Here is an 11,761-nt window from a genome sequence, read left to right as displayed (position 1 = left end):
ATTGAGATAGTGTTGAATTTTGGTTAAAATGTTAAAGATTGACATTTACCAATGTAAAAGTCTCAGACAATGAAGCAGCTCCTGAAAGTACACAGCTTAAACATTTCCACTTTTATGCAGAAACAAAGCTTTATAGGATCTTTTGCTCTACAGGATCTTCTTATTTTTTTTTTTTTTTCATTAGATACCATAATTCTGCTTTTACTAAGAATTATTGTTTAATTTTTTTTCCATATGCAGGGTATAAACTTGTCATAATATATCACAGTGTGTTTTCATAATGAAAAATGAATATATATGCATATATAAACAATATTGTACATTTAATAAAAAAATGCTTTGGTGTTTTTTACAAGATTTCAATCTCCCTGTAATATAGCTCTTCAAATTCATGCTGGAAAAATTCCAAAATCAGCTCATTTAGTTGATTATAAAGCAGTCATTCTGAAAACAAAGAATAGTCCTCCAAGACCATGACTGAGATCTGGTATTGGAAATTCTTTAATTTCAGGCAAAAAGAGTCGATCATAGAGCTGAAATAATTTTGTAAATACAATATTTGTACAAGAATAATGAAAATAAAGAAGTGTGGGTGTCAATAACTTTTACACGATTATTAGTAGGAAGATAGGTTAGAAATACAAATAAGATAGATAATCTGGGAACATATTAGGCACTCAAATTTAAATTTTTAATTCATTCAAATGAGTACGGTTTTTTCTCAAAAACTATGGATATATTGTATCTTCATATAAATCACAAATAAACCTAGCTATATGTGAGCAAATATATGTTGCCGTGAGAAAGGTAAAGTTTCACACCATTCAGTTTCTCTTCAGGCTTCTGAAAGGCACTTTGAACTAAATGAAGCTCAGTCAATGTGTTTTACATGATTAAAAGGATGAGCACAATCATTAACAAAACTGACTAATGGACTAGAGGGCTCTAAAACTCCCAAATGCCATCATGATGAAATGAAGGCATTTTCTTATTAATTTTCTTGCACAGATCTTAGCTGGAGAACCAGGAATGTGTTATTACTTTGGAACTTCCTGGGCTGTGTAGGTGATGTGGGTGTAGAGTGATATTGCTTATCCTATGACTATCAGTCTTTCCTTTGGCATTCTAGTTATGATATATAAGGTGTAATGTCTGTTTCAAATTTCACAGGCTGAAATATAAATTCAAAGAATAAATAAGAGAGTGAAGATGGATACATATATACACATATCTAACTAGATACAATCTTTGTCTTTGACCAGTTAAAGGATATTGCCATTTACTTCTCAGATAAATTGCCAACTGCATAAGATTCTATAGAATAGAAGTTAAGTTTCTTATGCAGAGTCTGTTTCTGAAGTTAACCCATATTGCTTCATTAAATATTAGATTTTAAATGTAATAGGTAAGCATCAAATACTTAATTAAATAAAGATATATGCCTCCATATTGTAGAAGAAATATCTGCCAGATTTTGATTCTACTTATATAAGTGATTATGATTTATCAAACAGGAGCTACAATAAATAAGGTAAATGTCTTACACATTATGAGTTCATTAACTCTGAAGTGAAAATTTCTATTTTTAATGGTAAAGTTTGCAAAGTGTTTTCCCATATACTTAATCCATCTTCCTACTATGTAAATTCAAAAGTTGATTATCAAAAATTTATGGATCATAGCCCTCAAAGTTTTTGGGCTTATTCACCTTGTGGCTATGATTGTATCCCCACCACATTAAGAGTTAAAGGTTCTCCTGCAATTTCTTCATAGCCTATGTTTCCATCAGGTGCATTTTTAAATAGAAATACAATACCTGTTTCTTTGCCTTCATTGATAAATTATTAATAGCTCCTAACAGAAGAGTTCCAGAATACCATGTTTGTAATAGTTTTTAGCAGCCATAGTGTCCAGCAGGACCAGGGCAGTGATCATCAGCGCCGGTGAGGCTGCAACTCAAATCCTGGAGCTCAGTTCTGGGCCCCTCACTACAAGAAGGACATTGAGGTTTTGGGACATGTCCAGAGAAGGGCAATGGAGCTGGTGAGAAGTCTGGAGCACAGGTCTGATGAGTAGCAGCTGAGGGAACTGGGGTACTTTCCTGGAGGAAAGGAGGCTCACGGGAGCATATGTGTGTGTGGGTCTGTGTGTGTGTTCATGTGTGTGTGCACGTGTGTGTGCACAACATGATGACACCACCTTGTCACTCTCTACAACTGCTAGAAAGGAGGTCTTAGTAACGTGGTGATTGGTCTGTTCTCCCAGTTAACAAGTGACAGAACCAGAGGAAATGGCCTTAATTTCCACCAGGAGAAGTTTAAATTGGATATTAGGAAAAAATTTTCACTGAAAGTGTGGTCAGGTATTGGAACAGGCTGCTCAGGTAAGTGAAGATATCACCATCCCAGGAGGAATTCCAAAGGTGCCTGGATGTGGCACCTAGGGACACAGTTTATTGGTGAACATTTTGGTGCTGGGTTAATAGTTGCAATTGATAATCACAGAAGCCTTTTCCAATCATAACAGTTCTATGAAATCATGAATAATGTGTCCTTCCATTAATTCCATTATCCAAAGAATAATTGGCAATTACAAGACAAGAAATTCTTGGCAATTACAAGACAAGAAATCTACAAATGAAAAAAATATTTTATTGGACTGTTTTGTAATTGAGTCTTGGGGGATCAGTATTCTAGCCTTAATCATCTCTATATTGACTTTATTTCAAATGATTCCTCTGTTGTGGATTGGGAAAATGTCTAAACCAAATTACCTAGACGACGTATGAATATGTTTTCAGAAATCTAGTTACACGGTGATTCAGTGTCAGTATTAGCAGAATAATCTGCAAATGGCATACCAATCTATGAGTTTGCTAGTGACAAATACAAGTATCCAATGATTTTGGTAATCTGGACTGGAATCTACACTTAAAACAAAATGCTCATAAATTATAGCAATATCTTAGAGTATTAGCTGTCTCCTTAATTACATTGAAATCTCAATGTAAACTTTTTTAGGTGAAAAATAATTTGCTTCTTATCAAGAAATTACTTTCATTATTCATTAAAATTTGCTGTAATGACAGAATTCACTAAGAATTAAAAGCAAAAGGAGGAAAATATCCTTAAAATATATTAAAATTTAAAAATAAAATTAAAAACTCAAACAAACAAAACCACAAAACCTTTTCATATATTGTCTAAGTTGAAATGTGGAAGGACCCAATAGCAACTAAGTTTCAATTTTCACTATTATTATTCCCCTAATAAAAAGTAATGAATTTCCTGAAGTGTCAACACAGGCAATCTGTACACCTGCAGAAGCAGACAAGTAGTAACAACATCAAAAATTTTCACTAACTCAGTCACAAAATAAACAGATATGACTCACAAAATACACATTCTTCTGTTCAGCACAACTGAGAAACATTATTAGATCATATTGAAAAATCATGTTAATAAGCTATTTGAAAACACAAAGCTAGTGAATGGAAGTGGCGCTTCTAATTCATAAATGATTGGAGCAATTCAATGAAAATCCGGAGAACAAAATAAAGTTCCCACCTCTTCTGGAGTAACTGTAATATACAATTCCTAAATTTCAGGAAGATGTAGCAGTCCCACGACTTTTGACTAATCTGGGACAGACATTTCTCCCAAGGATTTCCATTGTGCATGCAGTAATTAAATATACCTAGATCCAGAGTGAGATCTCAGCTGGAGAGAAGAAATATCCCAATGAATATATGTCTATTTTATTCAAAATGGAATGGAATCCTCAGATATTTCAGAAAACAATATATTTTTGTAGTGCTCTATTCCCAGTGTTTCTTCAATCATTATTAGGTTGTTGGAGCTAGGATGAAGTAATATTTTTAGTATGGTTTTTTTTAGGGAAAAAAAACCAAAACATACCAGATGATGAATCAAAGAAGCTATTGGGAAAAACATGGAAAATCTCGTGGACTACTAAAGCAGAACTTAATGTCTGTGTTCAGAAAAGCAGTCTGAGAATTAATGCTCCCAAAAAAGCCTATACAAACAAAAGCCTGTAGTCCCACCAGTAAACATGTCCAGAAGCGAATGTGTTAATCCTGTAAACAGCTACAGCTGATGAGAGAAGCAAGATCATCTCACCCAGTTTTTGAGTTCTACAAAGTACATGTCAACAATCAAACTAGTTATCTTCTCAAATCATGCATTGGAAACCTTCATTTATTTGCATTGACTAGTTTAAGTGAGATGTCTAAAGCCTACATGTAAAATGGTAAGCAAATTGAACGCTATGTTGAGGGTCTCTATTTCTATATCTTTTGAAAGATTCAATTTGCTAGACATCTTAAAAGAACACCTCACACTGAGAGCATTTGTCAAAACAAAATTAGAGAAGATGGTGTTCCTGTGACGACCCACTCCCCTCTGCTGCTTCTAACATAATTGTCTAGTAATTTGAGCTTTCTGTCAGGAATTGATCTAGAGAAAATCAAGCGAAATGAAACATGACTTGACAGCCTACTGCTTCAGTCACTCTACCAATTGTAGAATCTTTCACTGTGTTCTGTTTTATTCTAAAAGGGTGATAAGGGTTATTTTATTTTTAATCGGAAGACTCCTAGGAGGAGGCAAGTGTTTCCTCTTTCCTTAGTTTTTGTGGGTGAATAGGAATAAAAAGCCCTGGGTTTTTTTTCAGTTTCTTCCCACCTGCAGATGGAAGCTTTCTGACATGCTGATTTTCAGAGCAGGCATTCTGAGTAGTCCAATTCCTCTCCACAATGCCCCCATTTTCACTCTGTACTCCAATTTTGCAGACCTGTGTTCAAAGAAATGGGTTGGGTTTGCTGTTGTACAGAATCAACCTTGGGCATTTCACAGTTGTAAGTTCTCAGACCTGGGATTCTAAAACTTCATAAGTGTACAACACTGAATATTCAACCAAATGTGGTACTTACTACTTTTGGCTGGGATGGAGTTAGCTTTCCTCACAGTGGCTGATTTGGGGCTACATTTTGGATTTGTGCTGAACACAATGATAAAATAGAGATGTTTTAGTCATTGCTGAGCAGGGCTTACACAGAGCCAAGGTTTTTTCTGCTTTTTGTAGTGCCATGCTGGCAAGGAAGTTTGAGGTGTGTGGGAGGCTGGGAGGGGACATAGCCAGGACAGGTGACCCAAACCAGCCAAAGGGATTGTCCAGACTGTATGGCACGATACTCAATATATGAAGAGAGGCAAGAAGAAGGAAGGAGTGGGGGCTAATTTGGAATTATGGCATTTGTCTTCCCAAGTCACTGGTATGGGTGATGAGTCCCTGCTCTCCTGGAGTTGGCTGAACACCTGCCTGCTCATGGGAAGTGCTGAATTAGTTCTTTGTTTTGCATTCTTTGTGTGCCCAGCTTTTGCTTTCCCTATTAAACTGTCTTTATCTCAACCCATGAGTTTTCTGGCTTTTATCCTTCCCATTCCCTCCCTAGCTCCTCTGGTATGGGGAGTGGGTGGGTGGTTGTGTGGGGCTTGGTGGCTGATCAGGTTTAAACCACAATAGTGAAGGAGGATCACTAAAATCTAAAAAAAGACCCCAAAAAAGCCAAAACCAAACCATTGACCCTGAGTTTCTAAAAGAGCAGATATGAAAATTTTGACTAAGCATTGTCAGTAACAACCTCAGTCAGTACTATTATATTCAGATTCTAGCTGCAGTGAAACATTTCCTGGCTTCATCACTTGTTCCATGCATATGAAGGTCATAATAATTTGATTATAAAAAATATAATTTGATAAGCACTATGCGACTTTTGTGACATGAGGTTTTAAGTCAAAACAAAGACATACCAGAAAAGAGATGAATCCTGTAACTCATGACCATGAAGTGATATATTTATAAATTATCAGTCTCTTTTCAAATAATGCAAAAAATACTCAGCACTGGTAAAAAATGTTCATATTAAAACACCTAACAAACTTATTAATTCATTTCAGAAATGGAGCCTATAAATGTGCTTGACCATATTATCATGGCAAATTAATTAGATCATTAAAATAATGTTGAGGATATTCTAAAGATACAGTCAGTAAACCAAGAAAAATTTAAAGGGAAAGGAATTGAAATATCAAAGTCTATCACTAACTTGTTTCCTATTTCAGCAAAAGGTTGCAAAAACCCATTGCAGGAACATTTTCTATTGATGTAAAAAATGGCAATGTGGGCTGAGAAAAATAAGATTGTCTACAGTGTACTGTACTGGCAAGTTTTATTTGTTGATAGTATATTACATGTGAAACATATCCTAAATTTAATTTATTTTGAAAGTGGAGGAGAGGAGCTAAAAAATACAAACTTTATTCATGAGATTATGCATACAGAAGTGGTATTTTGCAGCAGTTCTATTTATATAGAGTAGGTTGACATTACATATTTGTTATGTAAAGTGCCTAAACTGATCCAAGAGCAGACACAGTATTTCAGGGCTTTCACAACAACCAAGTACTCACCAAAATACCAATCTATCTGTAATACAGATATATGATTTTTTGTAATATTTACTTTCTCTCTAGTGTTGCAATATGACTCAGCAATTAGTTCTTAGCTTAGAAAAAAGCTAATTATGAGTCATAGCTTTCATAAGTGTTTGTAAGCAAAATAGAGGAGACAGAGATGGAATCAAAGGAAGGAGGGAGGGAGGGAGGTGGAGGAAAAGTGAGAGAAGTGAGGAGGGAAGGGAAGGGAAGGGAAGGGAAGGGAAGGGAAGGGAAGGGAAGGGAAGGGAAGGGAAGGGAAGGGAAGGGAAGGGAAGGGAAGGGAAGGGAAGGGAAGGGAAGGGAAGGGAAGGGAAGGGAAGGGAAGGGAAGGGAAGGGAAGGGAAGGGAAGGGAAGGGAAGGGAAGGGAAGGGAAGGGAAGGGAAGGGAAGGGAAGGGAAGGTCTTAAATCTTTGTTGTCTGTAAGATTCCTCTTACATGGTCATGCTTCCACACTGTCATTAGTTTCAGCTAGGATGGAACAAATTTTCTTCATAGTATCTGGTACACTACCATGCTTTGGGTGTAGAACAAGAATAATGCTGATAACACACTGATGTTTTAGTTGTTGGTAAATAGAGCTCACTTTAACGTTTCAAAATTCTTTCAGTATCTTTTATGGTGCTATGGAAAAAAAATATTGTCAGCACATCTACCTCACTTCTCTAACTACTTTAAGATATCCCCATTAAAAAAAAACCCCCATGAAATAAAAATCAAAATCAGTGTCCAGATAATGTGAAAAGAGAAACATGGAATATATTTTCCATTAATTAGCTTCAGTGAAAAATTCAAGACTTTTTGATACGAAGAACTACATTATGCTTATTAGAAATGGAGAAAAGTTACGAATACAAGGTAGGCCAATCAGGGTATGTGGGAATATCAAGTGTTCTTTAATAAATTAATCAGTCTGATAGTATGCCAATCATGTCTAAAATTGTTCTCAATTTAAATAGTTTATTGATCTTTGGTGTGGTAAATACAGCTGAAATAAACTGCAAAATTGTATACATAATGATAAGCTCATGTATATAAATAATGCTTGCATTAGTAAACAGCCAAAAAAACAAACCTGCAAATTAACAGAACACAGACCTATTTTCTTTGCCCCTGAAAAAGAAACTGGACACACTAATAGTATCTTTCCCCACTGAACAGGAATCATTTCACATTTCGCTTAGCTTTTTACTACATTTGGTACAGTAATGTCTATCAAGGGGTAGATTTACTTTCCTTTTACAGATCATTAACAGCTGCAATCAGCCGATACAGTTTGCATGAAGTGGTTCTAGATTGTCTCTAAATTCAGACATGAGTTCATTCAGCATTGTAAGGCACGCTAAATGAAAGGAAATATGTCCTTGAACAGTAATGCACAACTTTTGACTTGTAACTACAACAAATAATTTTCTATATTATTTATTCATCATTTAAACCTTTAATTTGTAAAGAATTTGTGCTTTGAAATACATAAACCATATCTGTCCAAACAATATCTTATGATATCCCACCAGGAGTCTAATCCACATTATCTGTAGGTGTCATCATAATGGTAAGGATCAGTCTAAGCATTTGGCTGTCTCTTAAAAAGTACAAACTTGCTGTCTGACATCTGAATTAACAAAATAGGAGTCAGAAAATGCTACACTTTTTCTCTCTTTTAGATAACATAGTTCATTTAAAAGTTATGCTGGTCAGCCTTTTGAAATGAGCTATGCATATATGAGAGTGAATTTCTTGATGTTTATTCTCTTCCAGAATTCAGACTCCAAAATGGTTACATTTGTAACCATATAACAATCATTAATGCTCTTTTCCTCAAAAGTTTCACCGAACTACCCATACAAATGTGAGAGTTCTGGAGGTGTATTTTTTTCACCTGAATGCAAGTTCCTGAATGGCAGACCAGTACAGCAGAATTAGCTGGCTTTGGACATAGGGAAAGGAAGGAGCACCTGCCTCATCAATTTGCTGTCTCTTTGTTTCTCTAAAAATATAAGCACAAAAATAAATCTCAAACTCAATGAAAGATGAGAAATAGGAATTACTTGGTTCACTTTGATCTCCAAATATTGTAGAATTATTGAGGTTGGAGGGGAAATTATCTGGTCCAACCAAAGCAAATCCTATTGTGTAGGCCCTTATCATAGTATTTGACAGTTTCCAAGAACTTGGAATCCACTGCCCCTCTGATAGATCACCTTCATGGTACACAGTGTTTACTATTATCTAACTGGAACTTTTCATAATACTTTCTGCTTTTTACCTATGCACACTGAGTAAATTTATGTCTGTCTTTTTAGTGCCTTTTCAACTTGTGTCAGCTTTCACAAGCAAAGTCTCCCATGCCCCTGTTTTGGAGAACTTGCCTTATGCGAACAAAAAGAATTGGGATTGGTGACTCTAGAAGAGAGATAGATGGCTTTGGGAGCACCTAACAGGAACCCCACAGTATTTAGGTTAAGTTTAGTAAGAAGAGAGAGACAGGCAGCTCACAAAAGTGTATGGTAGGAGGAAAAGAGACAGTGGGCATAAGTTGAAACAAGACAATTTCAAAATGGATCTGAACAAAAACTTTCTCACCATGACGACAGGTGTAAAGACTAAAGGAAGGTTTTGCACCATCCATCTCTGCCAGGTTTTGGTCCTGGCTGGCTTAGACTCTGCATAACCTGCTTTAATTTCAACACTGAGCCTAGCAAGTATTCGGCCTATATTTTTGTGTGGGGTGTTTCAGTATGTCATGGTTTAACAGCTTGGTTTTTAGTTAAAGAGAAAATCCAACAGTTACAGAAGTGCTTCCAAGTGAAGACTGCTAACAGCTTCCTCCGGACCCAACAGAACCAATAAGCTGGTTAGTTTTGAGCATTGACACTCTGTTAAACCACTTAAGAAAGCTGAACATGCCTCTGTGAAATTACATTTAAAAATGACCAAACCCTGGGAAAAACTCTCTTGCCTCTGGTCTTTGAAGAAGAAACTGGACATTGGCAGTTCGGTTGAGATTCTGCTGCTGCCAGGTTCTAACCAGGGCCAGAGCCTAGCCAAGCCCTACTCTGGCCACAAGCTGCCAAGCCATCCTGCTGCTGGCACTGTGGAAAATCATGCACTGAGAACAGAGGCAGCCCTGCAGTCCCACACAGAAAGCAGCCCCGCAGCTGGGATTGACTGAAGCAGGGGCTGGAAAGCAGCCATGCAGCCAGAGCAGCCACCACCCAGCAGAGATCAGATAACCATCTGCAGACCCAGGCGAGATACTAACTCTTTCAGTGCATAGATGAAACTTGCAGGCATCAATCGTCTCTTGAGTGAGAGCAAAAGGAAAGGTTGACAATACATAAAATAAAAAACAACATGGAAACACGGAGGTCAGTGAAGGAGTCAAATCTCAGATGGGAGGAGAATGAGGAGGTGCCTTAATTTAGGGCTGAAGTTCTCTTGTAAGGCTATGGTGAAGATACAATTGATTCATCAGACTCTTTTATTTCCCCTGTAACTCATGGAATGCATTGGGGGGATGTAGCATTCTAACCACAGCTGTGAGCAGAGGCACCCGTGTTGAAGCAAGCAAATGTTGCAGTAGCTGTGATCCAATGAGAAGCTTGAACAGAGATGAAAGAGATGAGAAACCTTGCCTAAAAGATGGGAGAAGAAAACTTCTGTTCCCTGAAATAAAAGAAAAGAACTTTTGTTTCTTTACTAGAACAGCTCATCCTCAAAACTCTACCCCAATAAGCTGAAATGACCCATGGTGGTAGATGTGGGAAGACTCCTAAACCGTGGGAGAGATTTCACAATTGTAGATTTCTGGGCAGCTGCTATTCATGAAAATTAGAATCTTGAGAGAACTCTTGTGGAAAAGTCTCCATGGCATGGCAGAAGAGACTAGGCTCCCTAAAGGAACTGAAGAAAGATTATTTTAGAAGGGGTAAACTGACTGAAAATACCAAATTTTGTCTCTACATTGTCAGTAGGAAAGAAAAGAAAAGAAAAGTTGGCGGGAGGAGAAATGTTCTGAAGGTTTATTCTGATTCTTATTATTCTTCTTTTAGTTCTGTTAATAAAGTTGTCTTTATACTCTTTAAAGCTTTGGCCTGCTTTTGCCCTTCTCCTAATCCTAATCTCACAGCAGAAAATGAGTAAATAATTCTAGTGAGTGCACTGGTGTTTGGCCTGCACTCAACCCACCTCACAGTCATGGCTGCATTTTACTTTGTTAAGCTTCTTGAGGTTGCTGATAGGTCATTTCTCAATTCTGTAATGGACTATCATTGTGGCATCCCCTCCTTTGAGTGCATCATTTAATGCTCACACTGACAGCACTTTCTGATACTATTCACAAATTCCTTGAGGGAGATTGCCTTCACATTATCCTGATGCAGACATAAAAAGCCTATAATTACAAGTATCAAAAAGAGTTCTAGATATCTTCGAAGAACATCAATAATTATGGGTCTCCAGGTGGACTTTGTTCTCTGATTACTACAACACCCAATTTAAGCCAAACCCTGAATTCTCTTACCTTAAAGCCACTGGTCCAAACTGTCCTAATCAGTTTTGCTATTAAGATATCATAAAAGACAATGTCAAAATTCTTGTTAAAGTCATGGTATAAAACATCACTGTATTAAATATACTCAGCTAAACACAATTGAATTGACCTATTTTGTTCTTAGTTTCATAATATCCAGAACTAACTCAGGAGGAATACTATTTAGGTATGTTCTATATTTTAGTAGCAAAAACAGGTGATCATTTTATTCACCAGTTGATAAGAGAAGAAAAGAAATTGCTTTGGTTAAGCAGAAACATTAATTAGTTCTAGATGACATTAGGCATAATATTGACATTTTTTTGCAAATTCATTTTTTTTCACAAGTCTGTAAATCAAAATCATTCATTTAGGATAGATACACTGAACATATCACAAAATCATTCTCAGAGATTTTTTTCAAACATCATGATATTGTAAATAAAAATGATTTAAAGAATAATGCTTTTCTCTGAAATTTTGCATTAAATAGTCCTTTAAAGAAATCATAACAGCATCAAAGGACGTATGAAAAATTATTATCAGTGTCATTTTGTAGCTCTTTGCCACAGTAGAAAAGATTTTTATAAGCAAAATATATTTGTGTTTACAAAATCACCCTGGTTTGTAAGACCTAACTGAAGGCAAAAAGCTGTCTTTAAAATCTTCTGGACTTTTAAAAAGTTCTGAGAAAGGCAGAAGTATTAAACA

This window comes from Zonotrichia leucophrys, chromosome 1, assembly GCF_028769735.1.
Source record: "Zonotrichia leucophrys gambelii isolate GWCS_2022_RI chromosome 1, RI_Zleu_2.0, whole genome shotgun sequence".
Taxonomy (NCBI): Eukaryota; Metazoa; Chordata; class Aves; order Passeriformes; family Passerellidae; genus Zonotrichia; species Zonotrichia leucophrys.
The sequence above is the reverse complement of the archived record's forward strand: the minus strand, read 5'-3'. Positions refer to the sequence as shown.